General features: G+C 43.6%; 1 protein-coding gene across 1 annotated transcript in view; it reads right to left on the bottom strand.

Annotated features, from left to right (window-relative positions):
* Smok2al2 (sperm motility kinase 2A like 2) overlaps positions 1 to 23304 on the bottom strand; it is a 101675-nt gene that overhangs the window by 15431 nt on the left and 62940 nt on the right. The window contains exons 6-7 of the transcript XR_010059383.1: positions 12535 to 23304; positions 269 to 12066 (exon numbers count right to left, since the gene is read on the bottom strand). The exon at positions 12535 to 23304 is cut by the window's right edge and continues 34960 nt beyond it. The gene's annotated coding sequence lies outside the window, so the exon portion shown is untranslated. The remainder of the gene's footprint in view (positions 1 to 268; positions 12067 to 12534) is intronic.

The raw sequence follows: 23304 nt of genomic DNA, 5'->3' as shown, positions 1-23304 counted from the left end.
ACTGCCCTGGGTTCCCATGCTAAAATTCAATTCAGGACTGACAGGGACCTAAATACCAACAAGACCGTGCCAGGCCCATGAGTTCAAAAACCAAAAGCAAATGGGACCTTGATGTCCTCCTGTGCTGCTCTGAAAAGACTCAGGACACACAATTCTCCTGCACATCCAATGCCCCTTGGGAAAATCCTCTGTCAAGGGCAGGTGATGCCTCATGAGAGTGAACTGTCAGGGTAGGAAAAGACACTTGGGACTACTGTCCTGAACTCACCAGTCACAGATGAATGGGCTTTGAAAAGTTTTCAGAACACAGGATAGGGGTGTGTAAGCAAGTGCAGGTAATCCTTGGGAAACACATAGTTCCTGAGGAGGTTCTGAGAGCTGTTGGATCCACTCCTGTAGAAGACAGCATTGTGTTCAGCGGGTAACAGAGCAGGAGCCTGCTGATGCTATAAACAGTATTGCAAGGGAGCGGTAACAATGCCCTTAGGAGCAGGATGTCCTAGCACTCTCAGATCAAGCAGACAGCCTAGCGCCTATTAGGGCCATATCCCAAGAGTATGCCGCTCATGTAGGAAGCTTCTAATGTCTGGAGGCAGAAGAAGGGAACATGGACATTGTTTGAGTTAGGGGTTTACTGCTGAGAAGAGACACACCACAACAAATGCAGCTCTTATAAGGACTACATTAATGAACACAGGATTGCAGGTTCAGAAACTCAGTCCATTATCTTCAAGCTGGGGAGCATGGCAGCATCCAGGCAGGCATGGTGCCAGAGAGACTGAGAGTTCTACATCTTCATCTGAAGGCTGCTTGGGGAAGATTGGCTTGCATGTGGATAGGAAAAGGGTCTTAAAGCCCAGGCCAATGTGACACACCTACTTTAACAAGGCAAAGTCTCCTAATAATGATACTCTAAAGCTAAGCATATACAATCACAGACATCTCCAAGGAGGGTGGCACTGTTCTATTAGAGAGAAGCATCAGCTCCCATTAATATATTGAGGTCAACCCTGGATAGGGCACAGAGCCCTCCACACATCCTGGAACTCATGGAGGCATCCTATGAAAGAGCTTTTTCCCAGAAGCACACGTGTGTCAAGGCGTCCTTTCCAGCCAGTCCCTAGGGAATCTCCAGTGCTAAACTCTGTCTCTTCTTTTGCAGAAGTAAAATATAATAAAAATTCACAGTACAGTGAATAGCAATAATGGCGAAAGGTGTAAATAGAGTGGATTAGTACCTGACCAGTAGGATTGATTTTATATGAAATGTGTTTGGGTGCAGTGCAGTATCATCTTCCATGTTCCTACATACTGATGAACGACCCTGTCCAATTTCTCTCTAGACAGAACCATCTGGAATTCACTCACTGAGGGACTTATGCCCTGGAGTGGCAGCTACTGGTAGGACTTGTGCATCCATGTCACGAAGCGAAGAGACAGAGATGCATGGATTAAATGGAGAGAAGCAGACTGGAATGGTGGAGAGGCTAACCTGCCAACAACCCCAAACCCCCAGCAGGATGACAATGGAGAACAGCGAGCAGTTTCCCAGCCAGCCTCACTCTCCATAGCCAGACTTCTTCCAGTCCTTCCATTTTCCCAAGGAAAGAAAAACTCAAAAAGCAGGGACAGGGAAAGAAAAACTGCTCTACTCCCAGGAGCCAAAAACAAGCTCCCTAGCACCTCCCTGTCTGAGCCCATAACCAGCCACAGCCCAGTCCTCTGCTCATCTCTATAGGCTCAAGGACCCAGGCAGATGAGCCCTTGAATCACAAACGGCTCCTCTACAGCATTCTATGGGTGTCAGTCCTGAGTCCCTGAGCCTGAGGTGCTCTGCACTGCTATTCAGATAAGAATTCTCTTGATCTCTGTACAAAGATCTCTGTGTTGGATGTCAGAGGAGTGTGTCCACCCAGCATTGGTCCTGGGGCTCTGGCCCTCTAATCTATTGGTCCATGTTAACTTCACCACAGAGCCACCATGTGTCCTTGTACAACCCCTCCTTGATCACCTTTTGTAGGAAGATATTTAGAGTCCCTTGCAGGTGGCACAGAAAATGGCACACGGCTGAGGGTGGTAGACAAACCTGGGGACACATCAAATGCTAGGATGTTGTGAGGATCCCTAAGCCATGCTTGGGCAGGCCTGTGCCAGGGCTCCCATAGGACCCTATCTTTCTGTCCCCTATACACAGCAAGAACCAGTTACCAGGCAGGGGTGAAGGGAACTTGGATTCCAGGCCTAGCCCAGTCCTATGATTCCTTACCTTGTAGCCCTTGCGTACTTTGGGGCTCAACAGTTCCCCTACAATGCAGACAGCAAGGCATACCTGGTATTCACAGCTTACCTGGGCTGAAACTGGGCTGCGTTTGATACTAAAAACCAGGAGGATGTGACTTGGCCTTGAAATCACTCACTCAGGCTAGGGAGGACTCCAGGGCACCTGAGCTCAACTGCAAAGGCAGAAGCTGAACCACAGTGAGCAGAAGGGGCACATTTTGCTGCTTCTTTGCTTTTCTGCTCTCAGGCCTTTCAATGAACTCTACAGATGAGGATCTTTCCTCCCAGGCTTAGTGTCTGTAGCCATGAGGGTCCTCTACAGGGAACTCAAAACCCCAGAAGAGTCTTCAAGAGGAAACTGCTACACACTGCACTGTCCCCCAGCACTCTGAAAAACAGAGACCCTTTCTGGGCTTGGGCCAGTCAGTGCTCAGTACTTAGCTTCTGGCTGCACTGGGTGCTCACACATAACACAGCAGCCTGGGTCCTGTGACCTGGCTGTCACAGACTGTGATTGAGAGTTTATTTCATGTGAGTCAGCACAGCCACTCTGTTCCTTCTGGTCCCAGGGAACACAGAGCTCCTTGTCTTCACACATTCCTGTTTTAATGTTGGACCTTAATATCTAAAGTGAAGCCCACACTCAGGATGGACTTGTTTTTCTATACATCATGCCAACTTCTGTGTGAGAGGGAGTTTTTTCGTGTATATGCATACCCCCTTATGTGCCTAGGTGTCCATGTATATCCATGGTACCCATGGACCAATTGTCTCCCGTCCCCAACCCCACCCCGCCCCTGGGATGCCCAGCACAGCCACAGTACAGCCTTCTGTGGGTCTGGATGTGCCTGTCTGCCCTACCCACCAGAGCATGGCCTGCTATGACAGCAGCTCTTCATTATTTTGGGAAACATAGCAGTGAACCCAGGTGGGGCTTCTGGTCCTCAGGGAGCTCACTTGTCCCCCACTAGTTCCCTTGGTTGAGGGATTGTGGTTTTCAGGACTCCCAGAAGCAGCAGAAGCCAATGGACTCATCCTTAGTGTGTGCAGCAGCTAAAGGTGCATGGAGGTCAGGACTTGTGCCCTGTGTCTTCAGAGACAAGAAGGAGCCAAGACCATTGGCTGACCCTGAGAAGCCACTTGGGTCCCATAAAGATTCTATTTATGTCCTTCCTCTGAGCCTGTGGAGACATTGTGGGGAACTATACCAATTTCCTTGGATGCCAGGCTGTGCAGAACTGCAGACTGTGGTCACAATCCATAGGGAATGAACAGGACAATTAAAGGCCAGGCTCTGCCATGTCTCTGCCAAAGAGAGTTCAGTGGGGTCAAGGTGTGGGCATAAGGAGGAGCCCAGGCAGATTCCAGAGTCTCTTTCCTATATTCATCTGAAGGCTGGGGAAAGAAAGTCACCACAAAATCATAGTGACTTTACATGACTGCCTATTAAAAGAAACATCAAAGATGACAGGCGTAAATCATGAAAATGGCATCTGTGTGTGCGGAGACAGCTGTCTGCATGGACAGAGTGTACCCACACTCCAAGCACAGACTACAGGCATGGGGAGTGTCTGTCTACACTTGCAGCAGGGCATACATGCTACCAAACACACAATAAAGGCCATCATGTGGGGCTGGGGATTTAGCTCAGTGGTAGAGCGCTTACCTAGGAAGTGCAAGGCCCTGGGTTCGGTCCCCAGCTCCGAAAAAAAGAACCAAAAAAAAAAGAAGCCATCATGCCCAAGCCTTGGGTCTATAAGTCACTGAAAGCCTCTCACCCCTCAGTGGGGTCCGAACTCCAACACCTTAGAGACATCCACAGACTGTGCCTGTCAGAATATGGAGAGCCATGATGAGAGTCTCCCCCGGGAACTCTGTAGTCTTGCTGGAAAATCAAGAGGAAAGCCCAGCCTATAGGCCAACGTGCAGCACAGTTAATACACAGTGTAAGCTGCATTGACACACAAAGATGCTGAAGACAGAACATGGGAGGGCCTGGCAGAACTGTAACTCGGCCAAAGGTGGTGCGGCTTACAAAAAAGAGCAATCATGCCTGTGGTAGCTCCCTAAAGCCCAGCTCTCTGCCCCCTGTATTTTGGGGTCTCTGAGGAAGACAAACTGATGGACTCCTAGAGCATCCTGTTGATTAGCTTGCTGTTCAGATGTGGGATGTGGTCACAGTGCTCTGACAAGGCCATAAGGGCATCTGTTAGGACAGCCAGACTCTAATTGATAAAGAAGGCCTCCTTCAGGGCAAACCCAGTCACCACAGACACAGCTGTAAAGTAAGCAGTCCAGTCGCTTGTGAGCATGCTATCCAGACAGGAACAGGCAAACAGAGGTGGTTCTTGGAGGGACCATGGGACCCACCCACTTCCCAGACAGGCACCATGGCCTGGTAGTCATTGAGGTCCCTTGTTGGATACCACAGTCCTTTTAACTGCAGGTAACCCTTTTTCTAGACACAGAACAACATAAGGCCCATCATGGAGTATAACATGGCCTTCTGTTGACAGTTCACAAGCTCTCTCTACTGTGTTGCCCTTTGATGACTCTGGCATTCTTGACTGGGCAGATGTCGTCCCCCGTTCACCTGCATACACACTGCTGGCCCAGTCCATGTGCTGAAACCTGCCCCCAGGAGCTGCCCAGCATGGTCGGGTGGGTCCACTGGAGATGAAGCCCAGTGCAGTGGTAATCCACAAATACCTGCCCTTGCTTTCTCGAGAAGGTCAGCTTGGCTGGACTTTGGGGCTGTGGTCCGGAGAGTGGAAAACAGAAGGGTCACAAAGGTCTGTCAATCATCAGACAGAGCTGAATGTCTGGGAATCCATTGGCAGACAACTGAGACTCCCTAAGCACCATGAGGCAGGCTTTGCTCAAGCACTGTCCATAGGGGGCAAGTCCTGGAGGTGGATGTGCCTACTAAACAGACAATGCTGCCCTAAGCAGTCTCGTCCCTTACAGAAGTGTCACTGTAGCAAGATGGAGAATGTCCATCTATACTGGCTTTCCATAGGAGTGAAAACTAGCCTGGGTGTGTCCTGCTGTGCCCAGGGCTCTGCACTCTGGCTTATGATGTGGAGGCCCAGAGCAGCTGTCCAGCATAGCATGTGAGACCTTGAACGCACTGCATTTAAGTCCTAGGGTGAGTCTCATGTGGTCAAACTGCATGACTCAGGTGGCTGACATCTAACCTGCTGTGATTGACATCGCTGGCTTTTACAATGTGGGTGTAGCCTTAGGGGCCATGTTCTCTGAGTTGCATACCTCTGTGGATGAGGCCCACAAACTCCAGGGCACTGGTGACAGACCTGGAAAAGGACAGCATGAGTCAGAGGTAACCCCCTGGATGATCTGACAAGGGATAAGCACTCTGCGCTCAGGGTAACCTTACCTTACTCATCTGACAGACAATTCTCATGTGAACCAAGTGTGGTAAGTTTAAGAAAATAGGCTGGGGCTGGAGAGCAGGCTCAGTGGTTAAGAGCATGGCTGCTCTTTCAAAGGCCTTGAGTTCGATTCCAGTCACCATATCATAGATACTAACTATGTATTATTAGATCTGATGCCCTCTTTGGACACACAGATGTACATGCAGATAGAGCACTAAAGTAAATGAATCTTAAAAGAAAGGAACAAAGGAATGAAAGAAGGAAGAAAAGAAAGATAAAGAATGAAAGAAAGAATGAATGAAAGGAAAGAAAGAATGAAAGAGACAGAGAGAGAGAGAGGGAGGAGGAGGAGGAGGAGGAGTAAAGAAAGGAGAAAGCAAACAAGCAAGCTGCTCAGCTGTAGAGAAATGGGCCTGTAATCCCAGACACTCAAGACACACAGTAGGGAGGGGGATCAGAAGTTCAAAGCTAGCCTGGTCTACAGCATGAGTTTCAGGTCTGCTTGGACAACTTAGTGACACCCTTTATCTAAAGGTGAGGAGGGCTAAGGCTACTAACTCAGTGGTAGAGCACTCATGGGGGAAGCAGACTGCTGTCCATTGATAACTCTCCTTTCTTGCTCTGAAATAGACAATGGTGTTAGAAGAGTCAAAGGTCCCTGTCTTAGCATCCACTATTCTATTTGCTACAACGTTAAGGGTCCAATTTTTGGTATTTTTTCAGTGATCAAATCTATGAAACAAAACTTAAGCAATACTCTTATTGCTGTCAGAGTGGCAGGTGGATGATAAATGCTTGCCCACCTGCATCAGTAAAAAGCTGGTTCCTTGGACTCCCTGCAAACACATCACTGCTAACTGTACGCCTTGTGTAGGCTTTTCCAGCACTGTACGTAGCTTGAAAACCTTCCCTGCTATGGACCCTTGAGTGGGCATCCTGCCTCTCAGTCTCAGAATGGAGCAAAGATCCCCTGGTCACCTCTAGGCTCACAGGTCAGGGACCTCTTCCATCCCGTGATGAGGAAGACTGGCACGGCTGCACACACCTTGGAAAAAGAACATATTGGCAACCCTTATCGAAAATGATGCTTCTCACTTTCCATTATGGCATTCTATAAAATATGGGTATTTCCAGGTATAATTAGACGTGTTGTTGATTGAGTGTGTGTATGTTTTTGGAGGTTGGAGGCGGATAATTCGTTTCTCCAAGCCCCTTCCTCAATTTTGGGTGATAAACATTGACTCTCATATAGACTTTTAATAATTTACAGTTATTTATATATTTTTAAGTTTTGCTTATTTTTACAAACTTTTTGTTCCTCTCTCTCTCTCTCTCTCTCTCTCTCTCTCTCCCTGTCTCTGTCCCTCCCTCTCCCCCTCCCTTCCTTCCTGTCTCTCTCTCTCTCTCTGGGTAATTAGATATAATACTCAGGGTCAGGACATTCTACCCTTGAGCTACCCCAAACAGAAAAAGGTTATAAACAGCTTTATTATATCTGTGACATATAAAGCTGAAACGTGTTAAGACGTGAGCATCTTGATGTTCCTAAAGACATGTACTTTCTCAGATACAGAATTCCAGCGGGCTAAAATTCCTGCTGTTACTTCAGATTAACCTTTGTCATGAACTGAACCAATGGGGAACATAGTAAGCACAGTCCCTGAGCTGCTTCCTAGGTCGGTAGCACTGGCTCCATCCCAGGCACAGCTGGAGTGGGCAGCTGTAAGGTTGAGGACCTGCACTCAGGAGACTGGGCTCCAGGAGCACCTCACCTTCAGGTCATCCTGTGTACCTCTGATCGTCACTCCTGGGTTCTCACTGCCTGGCACTTAACCATAGACATCACTGTAGAATTATCTAAGGCCAGAATGTCAAAAACATAGTTGTTATGAATTTCTACTTTGAAAATGTCAAATGTTGGGCTGCTTGAACAGTTTTCAAGAACAGGTTCAAGAAATGAACCTGGGAGAAACACAAGAAATATAGCCTGAAGTCTCTTCCAAAACAGCCACTCCAGCATAAGCTTCCACAGGCAGTCACTCTCCTCTGCACTACCGTCCCCCTTGTTTTGCAGCTCATGGATCTCCTTGCTTAGCATGTCCACAAGGTGCATTTGCTGTTGCTTCTCCAGCTTCTCCCTGGCATCTTGTTTCCATGGGTCTGGAGACAGACTATCCCCACAGGACAACTCCTCTTTACTGATAGTTTTCTACTGCAGATTCCTGTGCTCAATAGTGGGGGGCTGCTGCTGGGGCTACAGCTCCAGAGTAACTGTTTCTTGGGGCCTCTGCAGTGTGGAAGGTTTTCCTGGTTGGGCCGGTGTGGCCAAAAGAGATAAGGAAGCAGGGATCAGGGAATGAGAGTGCATCTGCCCCAGATTCTTCTCCTGCTCACCGTGCTTCCTCTCTGCTTCCTTATCCAGGCAGGCCTTCTATATCTCAGACCACCACTGCTGCTCCTCCTTCTTTTTTGCTAGCCAGCAGCCACCTGAGCAGACTGGGATCCTGCCTTGTTTGCAGAAGGTGGTGGGAGGGGCAAAGCCACTGAAATGCCATCAAAACCACTGGTGTAGGTGGACATGTGGTGGAGGAGGTGGTGGAGGGAGGTCTGTTCATATGGGCTGGAAGACAGTCACAGGGGTGGGCAGCACCTCTGCTGGGTTTTCCAATGGCCAGGACCACTCTTGGTAGAGTGGAAGCAGGGGTAACTGACTTGGAGGAATATTTCAAGTGCTCCTGGCTGGATGTCATAGAGTCCACTGAGGAGCTCTGGATCCACATATCATTGTCACACTAGAGATCCATGCTGGCCACTACTCAATGCAGCTCAAGTTGGTAAAACTCTTCCTGAAGTTCTTCCATTGAAGGGGTAACACACCGAGAAAAGAAAAGACGAAGATCTAATACTTCAGAGACTCACCAGAGATATTAACAAAATTTCATGCATGTTTCTTTCTCACAGAGGAGGTAAGAAAACTGAGGAATGGGTGTATAACCAGACCTGACACTGCTTTATGGCTCACTCTCCAAGTAACCAGCTGTACCTGTGTGTACAAAGGAATAAAAAGATTTTTCTATACACTGATGCATGCTGTTTGTGGCATTGTCACTCCTGCAATTTAGCTCCTAGCTTCAGGACTACGTAGAGGGGTCTGTTCTTGTGAAATGTAAAGAAATAAACAATGAGATTCATAAAACTGCATAAAAGGTGAACTTTGTCCTCGGGGATCTGTTTTACAATCTTTAAAAAAGCAATCATGGGGGTTGACACCCCAAAAGGAGCTTTGCCATCTCAGGAAGAGGTGATAGACGGGTTTGTATGAGGGGTTATTGGCAAGACAGGAAGGGCTAATATTGGATTATAAAATAAATAAATAAATAAATAAATAAATAAATAAATGGTTTTTTAAAGAATATATTTTAAAAGCCATGATAAAAAATGTAATTTTGACCTTATGCTTTCAATAAAAAAAAAATCTTTTTTTTTCTGAGCTGGGTACCGAACCCAGGGCCTTGCGCTTCCAAGGCAAGTACTCTACCACTGAGCTAAATCCCCAACCCCAATAAAAAAAATCTTAAATTTTCTTATTTACTCATTTACACTAATTCTCATGTTCCCCGATTCATTAATTTATTTGACTAGTGTAATAGAAATAAACTTAAATGACCAAAATTCAGGAATGATAGTTAATGTAATTTGTTGAGAACTGTATCAAAGAAGTCAGATATTTCTCAAGTAAGAAAGTGTTCCAGCTCATCTTAGACCTCAGTACAGAGTTCTCCAGTGAAGACAGATGTTAGCTGCTGTTCTAGTGCTATATGCACACTTCTCTCCAGGGATAGAAGGCTGATGTATTAGAAATAGTGTTAAAAACCCAAGTGTCACATTAAATAACAAGTAAAATAAACATAACAACATTCCTTTAAATGCAGGAGCCATGGCATACCCATCATACACTGAGGGCAGGATGTTTAGCACTGAGCCAGAGACAAAGATGTACCAGAAGTCGGCTTCACGCACCCCTACAAGTCTCCTGACGCCACAGACCAGGAGAAGGACTTTCTCCAGGACCAGATGAGATCTGGGCTAGAGACATGAGAGTAAATACGTGAAGCCTTTTGGAGGTTGAAGCCTTTTGGACGTTGGGGTCTCTATTCAGTATACTCCATCCTCACTACTTTGTTAGCAACTCTTTTAAGTGTAAAAATGATCTCCACTAACTTGGAAACCCGATCCATTTTGAAGACACATTTACAGTGCATTTTGATCTATAAGGTCAAGGGTTTTCCAAATAAAATTCTAATTTTGGACTAATATGAGACCTCTATGAAAACTGTATTCTAGCTGGCCAAGGGACACAAAAAACAATGATCAAAGTATAAACAATGATCTGGGTGACAAGGTGACTTAGAGAATGCCTCTTCTTACTTGTCACATTGGAGCTGAAAGGGTGATCTGCTCTGTTTTTCATCAGCCTGTCTTTACCAGGCAGCTTCGTTGGATGACTGTGCTCTGTCCAAGGCTCTTGAGGACTCTCTGGGGAGCCGTTTTGAGCTGAATTATTATAGAGCTCAAAACCTTTACTCTTCCACCTATCGATGTTGGATAATGCCATCCTCTGCTACATAAGTGGCTGGAGTCATGGATCCCTCCTTGTGTACTCATGAGTTCATGGTTTCCTACCTGGTAGCTGTGGGGTCTGGTTGGTTGATATTGTTGTTCTTCCTATGGGATTGCAAACCCCTTCAGCTCCTTCAGTTCTTTCTCTAACTCTTCCATTGGGGTCCCCATATTCAGTGTAATATTCAGCTGCAAGCTGAACAGGGCATTGAGATGGGAATGGGTGGGTGGGAGCGGGATCATACTCATAGAAGCATGGGCAGGGGGTTGGGAGAGCATGGGAAGGGGGTAACATTTGAAATGTAAATACATAAAATATCCAAGAAAAATAAAACTCATAAAAACTTCACTCTGTGCTCTGGGTTTACCTGAGCCATAACGATCTGAAACTGAAACCAAAGCCAATTCACTCATTCTCTCTCCGTCATTTTTTCTAAGATGAAGAGCTTCAAAGGATGCATCTAAAATTCTTATATTTAATAACTGCTCTTGGTATAATAGGGTGATCTTTTATATACATTCTTTGACCAGCCTAAAAATGCAAAAACGAGCAAGCAATCAGAAGAAACCATAGCCCAGGGTCTCACTATATATTTGAGGCTGGTCTGGAATTCAGTACACAGGCAGGAGGGCCCCAAAGTCACAGAAATCTGCCTCTTTCTGCATCCTTAGAGCTGGCATTAAAGGTACATGCCACCACAAATAGCTTTATACGAACATTTTGAAAAGCTTTTACATATATTGTCTAGAAAAACTTTTCATTCACTTAGTATTGTATCTATGGGAGAAATTGACCTTATTTATTTTCTCAGATCTGACTTATAATTTGTAAATAACAAAGTAACTATTTTTCGAGTAATATTTAAAAGTACTCAACTACTCTTCTCTCACCTGATAACACACATATTATTTTCCATCAATCAGTATGACAGCATCACATGGTGCTGTCCCCTGGTGTGATTATCAATGCCTGTTCACAGTTTAGTCTTCCTGTCTGCTCACCCGGGACTCATTCGTTACCCACTTCCCTCTTTGAGTTTTTAAATGGTGTTCTGCTTTAACATGCCAACACATGGTCTAGCCAGGATTGTTTCCTGTTCCTCGCTTTAGTATACAGGATTCTAGGCTGTCAGACACTGATATTGTTGTTGATACTGTAGCTACAAAGGTTAGGCGCTAAGGTGTGCAGGTTCCAAAGCTGAGGCAGGGTCAGAAGAGAGTTCACAATACTGCACTTAACAGACTGTAACTATATCTAGGAAACTGTACCATTAGATCTGATCTGAATCATGATCCAGAAGTATTTCTCAGCATCATGCACTCAGTCTCAACTAACTTCTTCCTTGAAGAGCTGAGCAAGAGCTGTGGTAGGAGCTACTACATGGGAATTTTAGGGCCTCTCTTTATAAAAATAATTTATGTGTATGAGTGTTTGCCCAGCATGTGTACACACGAATGCTTGACTCATGTCCAGAGAACTTAGAAAAGTGCTTTAAATCCCATAAAATTAGAGTTTTGGGATAACACTGGTGTTGTAAAATACTGAATCATCTTTCCAGCCCCAGATTTTGATAACTTTTAGGAGTAGCCATATCCCAATACAGGATCACTATATGTTGGCTAACCTGGCTTGAGTCACTAGCTCTTACCTCTCTGCACCATGGAGGACAATGGCTGGGTAAGAAAGGTGGACAGGCAGTGAAAGAGGATGCCTTGATTTGCAACTTCCAGGGTAACCATGGGACTGGTACTAGTCATGAGTTCTGCTGCCCTAGGAAGAAAATATAAAGAAACAGCGGTCACTGTCACAGTAGAGTCTATGTTCAGAATACTTGTGCTTAGGTTCCTCAGCCTGGTTGCTCTTTGGGGAAATAAACCAGGCTTTCAGAAGATTATGTCCTGTCCACATCACTTATGATAATTAATTATAAAACAGGTAAGTATATTCTATTCTATAACATTAACATTAAGATATTTAAACATTTTACAAGCTCTAAGTATATGTGTACATATTTATATAATTATTTAAGGTAATACTCTATACTAATATACATTCTTATGAGTGAACACAAATGAGATTCATGTGCTCTAACAACTAGGATTATTGAGGAAGGTGAGTAAACACAAAGATCTTTTACATCACTACTTTTTGAATTCAAATTTCAAAATGCAAAATATCACTTCAGTACATTAAAACTAACCAATCAGTTGAGGCTTTAAAGGAAACAATTAGTCATACCTTTCCTGAGAATGTCCAAATAGACTAAATCCATCCACAATGAGGACTTGGTCATGGGCACCTAGTTGTCCAACCTGAACCACCAGAAGGATGCAGGGGTAGGGAGAAAAGAAAAAAAGGCAGCAAGTCAATGCACCACAGCATTCCTCACACCACACAGTCAGTGCACAGCAGCATTCCTCACATCACACAGTCAGTGCACAGCAGCATTCGTCACACCACACAGTCAGTGCACAGCTGCATTCCTCACACCACACAGTCAGTGCACAGCAGCATTCGTCACACCACACAGTCAGTGCACAGCAGCATTCGTCACACCACACAGTCAGTGCACAACAGCATTCCTCACACCACACAGTCAGTGCACAGCAGCATTCCTCACACCACACAGTCAGTGCACAACAGCATTCCTCACACCACACAGTATCCACAGCCATAAGCATCTGCACATTATTTCACAAAGCTCGAGTGAAGAATGCCTTTCACTGTTTCCTTTAAAACAAATACTGACCACATCTGCAATACCTCCTTGGACAACGATTTAACATAGATTTCCAGCTTATACTGGCCAGCAGCCTATGCAAAAAAAATGGTCAGAACAGCACAATTAAATCACACAGCAGGAAATGTGCAAAACCCTGCCCACATACACCCTAGTAGCTTGACTAGTTAGGAAAGTTTCTATTTTATGGTTCCAAACTTGTAAGAAAAATACTCCTGTAAAAATGGACAATTTGGTGAGAAAATGCCCATAGACTTGTAATACTCAAAATGATTATTTATAAAGTCTGAAACAGCTACAAATCCAAAGGAATGAGAAACACCTCAAGTGACTAGCCCTTACCCATATCAGGACAGAAAACCAGCTTGGTACTAAATAATCCAGCATCTGCCTTCTCTATCTTCTATTTAAACATAAGGTTTAAATTTCAAGACAAGAAATTAACTTCTTGGAGGAAGCAGTTAACAGCACTTTGTAAGGAAATATCCAGAAAGTGCTCTACTGGAATTCATATCCTGGGACCGAACAGTCAAACACACTTAAATAGCATTCTATGGAGAGCTAATGAAGTGTTTTAGAAAAAGTTAGGTATTGTATATAATTTCAGGATCAAAAATATTCTGCTTAGAGATCATAATATGACAACAAAAGAGCTTTGGATCACATAGGGAAGTATTAAACCATACAGTCATGTGCATGAAGCCCTACCCGGATATTACTGGAAGTTGCACAACACTATGTGTATACTTTTGTACCAAGAATAAAATTAACTTACCTTAAAAACTATGAGATAGTATTTGATATAGTAATGTATCATAAAAAGTGACTTCAGGAAATGAAGATAAATTTCTAAAGTAGCAATCAAGAAGATGTAATTTTATGTGTAAACCATCTGTGTTTCCAGCCAATAGTTAACATTTTATTTTACCTTTTTCATTGATGAGAATGGTCCATTTTCTCCCCTGCAGTAGGGAGTAGGGAAAAGACAGCAGTCATCAAGTATGCAGTGTGTTACTGTTTCATAGGCATACAACCTGTGTTTTATTTACATATAAACATAGGGATGAATATAATAATATTATGAATAAAAAATAAATTACATTATCTATCAATAGAAATTATATATTATAAAAGAGAATTGTCTTATACAGGGTTCTTTAGAGACACAGAACTTATGGGAAATCTCTGTACAGTAAGACAATTGGTTGATGACTTGCAGTCTATAGTCCAACTCCCCAACAATGATCAGCAACAGGTATGGATAGGAGTCCAAGGATCTAGCAGTGGCTCAGTCCTACAAATCAGGCAGGCAGATGAAAGAGAGACTCTTCCTTCTTCCAATGTCCTTATATAAATCTCCAGCAGAAGGTGTGTCCCAGATTAAAGGTGTGTACCACCACAGCTGGAACTGGGACTTGCTTTGTCCTAGGTGACCTTGAACTCAGAGATCTCCTTGTCTTAAACTCCTGAGATTCACAGCCACTTTGCCTCATGATCTCCATACCAAGATTCAGTTCAGAAATTTGTGTCTCCCAGCCTCAAATCAGGATCAAAGGTGAGCTTTCCAATTCTGGATTGAAGTTCATTCCACATATAGTCAAGTTCACAACCAAGAATAGCCATTACAAGTATATACAATGTGTCATTATACATATACAATACAGATACATATAAATTTGAAAATACCATAACATTTTATTAGTATATGTTAACCGAGTAAAGTGACGGAGGTGGCTGTGTCATTTGTTTGCACATCGTGCATGGGTGGGAGAAGAACTTATAAGCCCTTGCATCAAATGAGGAGCTGCAGTTAACAACAGCTGATAGAAATTCACTCTTCCTTGGGGACAAGCCACTGGTAGGACTCTGATAATCCAGTGAATGTCTGTACACACAGTATGCATGTATGACTAGCACTAATAGGGCTTACTGGGATACAAAAAATGTGTGTATGTGTATTTCTGTACACACACACACACACACACACACACACGAGGAATGGTTTAGTGGTGCTGACTTTTAAGCCCAGGATCAGATTCAGGTGGACCTCTGTGAGTTCTAGGCTAATTTGATTTACACAGCAAGTCCCAGACCAACCAGGGCTATAGAGTCAATCGGGGGATTCTGAGAGGAATCTTGTAGAAGTTGGAGGACAGATGTTAGGGTGGATATGACCATATTTTACTGTATACATGTATGGAAATTTAAATAAATGAAAAAATACATAAGTAACTGAGATGAAAAAAGTACACTAAATAATCGCAACTTTTTGAACTGACATTTGTCTAGTTATGTGGCAAAGAAGAAATAAATATGCCTTTTACTGATTTCATCTATGGCAATGCCAGTTTCCTTGAGTCAAAACACTTAACATAGATGATTGGAAATGACCTTGAAATCACAGTTACCTGTGGGGAGCGGGTGTGGCGGTAGTCCCAAGATGGCGCCTGGGACTGCAGCTAAGTCTCGTGACTAGCATCTGACTTCCTCACACACCTGAAACTAGCCACGTCCATTGTGAGAGCTGTGCAGGCGCACCATGATGCAAGATCAGGCCATGTGCCGTGGACCTATGAACTGAGATTATGCAGTCTGGACTGAGGAGGCGGAGTTGAGGGAGGGTATAAGGGAGTGTGCTCCGGGGGCTGGGCTGGGAGGGAGACAGAAGAAAAGAAGATTCCTGTTTGCATGTTGTAAGGTTCCTGAATAAACCGCTTTGAAAAGAACGCTGTGTAGTCGCTCTTTTCTGCGGGTCGGAAACAGAAGCGACAGTTACCATCAGCATCCATGGGCTAGATTGAAAATTTATAGTTCTGATTAATGAAGCTGGAAGATATTTCATAACTTTATATTATCCACTGCATAGGTTATTTTATAGATCAATAGAATTCCACAACTCAGCTGTGAAATCATTCCATTCTCCCAGTAAACATCCATGATACAATAATGATGTTCTAATCTCTTTGAACAGGTGCTCCGGTGCAGAGTTTGCCTGAGATAGCCCAACAGCTGCATCCTGTCTTGTCTCCTTCTAGAGAGCTTCGTGACTTTTCTGAACAGAATACAAGGTGGGTTATTTGTTTGAATTTTACTTGGGATTTTTGACTTTAGCTTTTTCCCTGATATCTTTTCCATAATTTTTATTCTATTTTCCTAACTTTGACTTTAGTTTCTTTCAATCACTTTTTGTTACATGTAATTTTTAAAATAACCCCACACTAAGTCTGGCTAAACACAGGCATCAGAGTTTCACCCAGCCCCTATGGCTAGCTCTATGCAGCTGTGTTACTCTGCATCCTGAGGCTCGATTGCTAAGCCAATTGGGAACCAGTTTAACATGAAATACCTTGACTACTCAAGATGAAATACTGCTCTTTGTTTAAGCATGTGAAAAGATAGTCTTTTTATGAGCCAAATTTAATAATAACTAATCATAAGTCTTCGTTCATGCATTGTGAACAATGGCATAAGGAATCTTTACCTTTCTTGCTTGGTTCTCTTGAATTTTCTAGTTCTTCAGGGGGGCTCATCTGCCCTTTCTGACCCAGAGAACCCTGGAAGGAGTCCAGTGCCTAATTACTTTTCCTATAAGCAGAAACATAAGGTCTTTCTCCCAAATTAGCAGACACTTTAGCCAGTAACCAGAAAGATTTTTAGCTTGACATCTTTCCCAGAGGAATAGTAAAATAACCAGAAAATTCAAAATCACATACATTTCGAAAATTAAATACTCATACGAGGGAACTAAACCAAACAAGCAGAGTAGAAACAGTTTTTTCAGGCCTTTTCTAATCTGCCAAGACAGGACATTTAACCCTCTTTTGAGAGAATATGAGAATCCTGTGAGACACTGAGACTTTCCTAGAGGGTTTCATCCTTATCCAAATTCTGTTGTCTGCCTTGGAGGCTGTAGTTTTTCTGTTAGCTCAGTTTGTCCCTGCACAGCAGGAGCTCCCAGATAATCTGGGCTCATTTGCCCTGAGTTAGCTCTGAACCTCAGGAGGAATTCCCCAGGTGACTGTGGCCAAAATTGTGTCCTCTTCTATCTTTAAACAAAATTACACCAAATTAGCAACAACTAAACCAAACTTTATTAAAAGCAGGCAGTCTTCAGTCTCCCTCTCTGCCTGGATCCATTTATTATACTGATTCTTTTTACAGGAAGAGAATGCAAAGCCTGATTTGGGTCTGTCTATCACTGTGTTTGATTAAGATTCCCATGTGCTGGAGTCATTTGACTCATCTCTGCTCATTCAGGAATCTAATTCTCTCATCCCTAGGACAAGAATCCTAACTCCCTAGTGGATTGTTGACTACCACAGGCAACATCTTCTATTGCATGAAGTTTTAAATTAAACCCATGCAAATTCCTGCTATGCTCTGGTATCAGTGGTTATCCTGAACCCACATGGCTAGCTCTATGCAGCCATCTTGTCCTGGTTCCTGCTGGTAGTTTGCTACTCTAACCAAACAACTTTAATCTGAAATGCCTGGACTACTGCTTGCATTTCTCATCCCATCCACCACCTCTGGCTGACCTGCAGAAGGTTGGATAATGCTCCTTTCACAGGACTTGCCTTAGTCTTTTGAAATGAAAACCCAGAAGCTTATACTAGCCAGATTTATAGTGGTAAATCTCAAACTCCAAAAGTCCCAGTCAAAGAACAGAAAACTCAATAATATAAGTACAAGCTGAGTGCTTAGATTAGACAAATCTACCACTACACTACTCTATTGCCCATTTATGAAATCTCTAGCTACTTGTGGCTCCTGCAAGCCACATGGGCCTGCTCCATTTTCCACCTCTTCTCTCCCATCTTCTTCTTGCCCGCATCATCCATCTCTATTCTTTCTCTCCCTTTCCCAAAACATTCTGCTCTATCTTTTCCTTCCATTGCCCAATGACAGGCTGTAGCCTTTATATGGCTAATTACTATTTCAATTGACATCATCTGAATATGTGATCTATTGCACTACAGGGCCGCCCTCTTGAGAGGAAAAAATTCAAACAGTAATCCACAAGACATTTTGCTCATTTTAGTTAACACATGAAGTGACGATAGCTTCAGTTTCCAAACATCTTTTTCATTATTTTTATTCTACACTTTTAAAGTTACTTCTAGGTATTATTTGTAGTATTTTTAGCTACAATGCTTACACATAGTAAGGAGGATTTCCCAAACCCTAGGCCCCAGCAGAATCTCTGAGGAGGGAAACTTCCACACTCAGTACAAAGTCTTAAGGACTTAAGGAGCAATGCCAAGGTCCCGATATCACATCATCGCCTCCCTAGCAGTCCCATGGCCATCGAACTGCTTGTAAAGAAGCATTGGTGTAGGCCACACATGGCCAAGGCAGAAACAATGATGATGGTCAACAACCTGAACAGCATCTTACTTCCACAATTAAGAGCTTATTGAAGGACAACAGCTTTACCAAAACACCTGAAAATGGGGCCACCTAGAGGAGGACAAGGGCAGGGAAATATTTAGGCAAATAATAGCAACTGTGAGCTAATGCCATGAGCACGGTATAGTACCGAGTGAACTGAAACTGGATAAGATTATGTTGGACATAAATGGAAAAGTCAAAATCATCGACTTTTGCCTTAGAAATCAAGTGGAACCAGGGCAATGCTGAACTGGCACTGTGGTCCTTTCTCTTTTGGAGCTCCTGAACTCTTCTTCAGCAAACTTTATGATAGTCCACAGAATGACTTATGGACCATAGTTTTACATTTAATGGTAGATAAAAAAAGTCAGATTTTACTCTGTCTTCATACTACAGTTTTGAAGACCGGTTGTGGCAAGTATGTATCCTAACCTCTGTGGGGTGTCAGAAGAGATGTAGGACCTCTTGGCCTCTTAATGATAGTCAACAGGAAATATAGTTTGACAGTCACAGATGTGATGATGTACCCCTGGTTAAAGGAAGATTGAAAGGCTTTCCCAAATCCCTATGAAGGACTGAGCTCTGTCAGGCTAGACCCTGCAATTGTGGAAGAAATAGAACATACTGGGTACAGAGCCTAAGATATCACAACATATAATCAAACCATGGGATCATGTGGCTTACTGTACAGGCAAGTTCTCCAGGTGCAGGGCAGAACAACAGAGGCTCACACATCGAATCCAGTTATTCCCTACCCTTGATGTATACGATGCATTACCTTTGAGCTGAAGAGGAGTGGAAGCTACCCCACCCTAGTCACACTGGTCTCAACATCCTCCAATGGCCTTGTGTTTACCTTTGGCCATTATCTTGCCGGCAGAAGAGCGAAGAGGGCTGTTCTTCTCTTCTTCCGGCCACTTCAGATGAGACCCACACTGGACAAACATACATCCATGCCAGCAGTGTCGCCTGAATTCACTGAATAATCAGCTTCAGTGAGAACAACAGCAGCAATGAGAACACAGGAATGCAAATTCCTGCTATGCTCTGGTAGTAGTGGTGTTTCTCACCCCACCTGGCTAGCTCTATGCAGCCATCTTGTCCTGGTCCCTGCTGCTAGTTTGCTACTCTAACCAAACACCTTTAATCTGAAATGCTTGGACTACTGCTTGCATTTCTCATCCCATCCACCACCTCTGGCTGACCTGCAGAAGGTTGGATAATGCTCCTCTCACAGGACTTGCGTTAGTCTTTTGTAATGAAAACCCTAGAGGCTTATACTAGCCAGATTTATAGGGGTAAATCTCCAACCCCAAAAGGCCCATGCAGAGACCAGAAAACTCAATAATATATCTACAAGCTGAGTGCTTAGATCAGACAAATACACCACGACACTACTCTATTGCCCATTTATGACATCTCTACCTTCTTGTGGCTCGTGCAAGACACATGGGCTGCTCCATTTTCAACCTCTTCCTCCCCCATCTTCTTCTTGCCCGAATATTCCGTCTCTATTCTTCTTTCTCTCCCTACCCCAAAACATTCAGCTCTATCTTTTCCTTCCATAGCCCAAACACTGGCTGTAGCCTTTATTTGGCCAATTACTATTTCCCATGACATCACCTGAATATGTGATCTATTGCACTACAGAGTTGCCCTCTTGAGAGAGCAAGAAAAACAAAACAAAAAACTGCAGTCCACAAGACATTTTGCTCAGTTTTAGTTAACACATGCAGTGATTGTAGCTTCAGTTTCTCTACATCTTTTTCATCATTTTTATTCTATAATTTTAAGTTATTTCTAGGGAATATTTGTAGTATTCTTAGCTACAATGATTCCACATAGTAAGGAGGAGTTCCCACACCCAAGCCCCAGGCAAATTTCTGATGAGGGACACTTCCACTCTCAAAACAAAGTCTTAAAGCCCAGGGGACGCAGGAGCAACGCCTTTGCCTCAGTGGCAGACCCATGGCCATGGAACTGCTTCTAAAGAAGCAATGGTGCCTGTCACTCATGACCAAGGCAGAGACAATGATGATGGTTGACTACCTGAACAGCATCTCACTTCTACAAGTAAGAGCTTGTGGAAGGACAACAGCTTTACCAAAACACCTGAAAGTGGGGCCACCTAGAGGAGGACAAGGGCAAAAAATATTTAGGCAAATAATTGCAACTGTGAGCTAATGCCATGACCAGGGTATAGTACACAGGGAATCTAAACCTGATAAGTTTATGATGGACATAAATGGAAATGTCAAAATCATCGACTTTCACCTTAGAACTCAAGTGGAACCAGGGCAATGCTGAACTGGCACTGTGGTCCTTTCTCTTTTGGAGCTCCTGAACTCTTCCTCAGCAAACTTTATGATAGTCCACAGAATGACATATGGACCATAGTTTTACATTTAATGGTAGATTAAAAAAGTCAGATTTTACTCTGTCTTCATACTACAGTTTTGAAGACCGTTTGTGGCAAGTATGTATCCAAACCTTTGTGGGGTGTCAAAAGAGATATAGGACCTCTTGGCCTCTTAATGATAGTCAATACGAAATATAGGTTGAGAGTCACAGATGTGATGATGTACCCCTGGTTAAAGGAAGACTGAAAGGCTTTCCCAAATCCCTATGAAGGACTGAGCTCTGTCAGGCTAGACCCTGCAATTGTGGAAGAAATAGAACATACTGGGTTCAGAGCCTAAGATATTGTAATATAAAATAAAACCATGGGATCATGTGGCTTACTGTACAGGCAAGTTCTCCAGGTGCAAGGCTGAACAATGGAGGCTCACACATTGAGTCCAGTTATTCCCTTTCCTTGATGATGATGATGCATTCCTGTTGGGCTGTAGAGGAGTGGTAGCTACCTCGCCCTATACGCACAGGCCTCATCATCATCCAATGGTCTAGTGACTTCCTTTGACCACAATCTGGTCAAAAAGTAGGCAGAAGAGTCACTGGGGCGGCCCTTTGTTTCTTGAGGCCACACCAGATTACACCCACACTGGACAAACATACATCCACGGCAGCAGTGTCGCCTGAATTCATTCAACAATCATCCTCAGAGAGAACACAACAGCAATGAGAACACAGGAATGCAAATTCCTGCTATGCTCTGGTATCAGTGGTAATGCTCAATCCACATGGCCAGGTCTATGCATCCATCTTGCCTGGTTCCTGCTCCTAGTTTGCTACTCTAACCAAACAACTTTAATCTGAAATGCCTGGACTGCTGCTTGCGTTTCTTATCTCATCCACCCCATCTCCCCGACCTGCAGAAGGCTGGCCAATGCTCCTCTCACAGGATTTGCCTTAGTCTTTTGTAATGAAAACCCAAGAAGCTTCTACTAGCCAGATTTATAGGGGTAAATCTCCAACGCCAAAAGGCCCATGCAAAAACAGAAAACTCAATTATATAATTATAAGCTGAGTGCTTAGATTAGACAAATCTACCACTACACTACTCTATTGCCCATTTATAAAATCTCTACCTACTTGTGGCTCCTGCAAGCCACGTGTGCCTGCTCTATTTTCAACCTCTTTCTCCCCCATCTTCTTCATGCCCGAATCTTCCGCCTCTATTCTTCTTTCTCTCCATTCCCCAAAAAGTTCTGCTGTGTCTTTCCTTCCATTGCCCAAACACAGGCTTTAGCCTTTATGTGGCCAATGACTATTTCACCTGACATCATCTGAATATGTGATCTATTGCACTACAGGGTTGCCCTCTTGAGAGAGCCAAAAAACAAAGAAAAAACAAAAACAAAAAGTAAAACAAAAACAAATAAAAGAATAAATTGCAATCCGAAAGACATTTTGGTCATTTTAGTAAACACATGCTGTGAATTTAGCTTCAGTTTCCCTACATCTTTTCCACTATTTTTATTCTATACTTTTAAGTTATTTGTAGGTTATATTTGTAGTATCTTTAGCTACAATGCTTACACATAGTAAAGAGCAGAACCCACACCCTAGCCCTCAGCAGAATTTCTGATGAGGGAAAATTCCACTCTCAATACAAAGTCTTAAGGACCATGGGACACAGGAGCAACGCCTTCGACTCAGTGGCAGCCCCAGAGCAATCGAACCCCTTCTAAAGAAGCAATGGTGCCTGACACTCATGACCAAGGCAGAGACAATGATGGTCGACCACCTGAACAGCATCTCACTTCTGCAAGTAAGAACTTGTTGAAGGACAACAGCTTTACCAAAGCACCTGAAAATGGGGCCACCTAGGGGAGGACAAAGGCAGGGAAATATTTAGGCAAATAATCATAACTGTGAGCTAATGAAATGACCAGGGTATAGTGCACAGGGAAGAGAAACCTGATAAGTTTACCATTGGACATAAATGGAGAAGTCAAAATCATAGACTTTTGCCTTAGAACCCTAGTTGAACCAGGGCAATGCTGAAGTGGCACTGTGGTGCTTTCTCTTTTGGAGCTCCTGAACTCTTCCTCAGCAACTTTATGATAGTCCACAGAATGACAAATGGACCTGAGTTTTACATTTCATGGTAGTTAAAAAAGTCAGATCTTACTCTGTATTCATACTACAATTGAGAAGACCATTGTGGCATGTATGTATCCTAACCCCTGCGGGGTGTCAGAAGAGATGGAGGACCTCTTAGCCTCCTAATGATAGTCAACATGAAATATAGGTTGACAGTCACAGATGGGATGATGTACCCCTGGTTAAAGGAAGACTGAAAGTCTTTCCCAAATCTCTATGAAGGACTGAGCTCTGTCAGGCTAGACCCTGCATTTGTGGAAGAACTGCACCATAATGGATTCTGAGTCTAAGATATTACAATGCATAATCAAACCAGGAGATCATCTTGCTTACTGTGTGCCAAAATATGCCTACCTAGAGCAAGTCAAGGC

The sequence above is a fragment of the Rattus norvegicus genome, chromosome 1 (assembly GCF_036323735.1).
Source record: "Rattus norvegicus strain BN/NHsdMcwi chromosome 1, GRCr8, whole genome shotgun sequence".
In the NCBI taxonomy this organism is placed as follows: Eukaryota; Metazoa; Chordata; class Mammalia; order Rodentia; family Muridae; genus Rattus; species Rattus norvegicus.
Note: the sequence above shows the minus strand (reverse complement) of the source record. Positions and strands in the feature narration are given on the sequence as shown.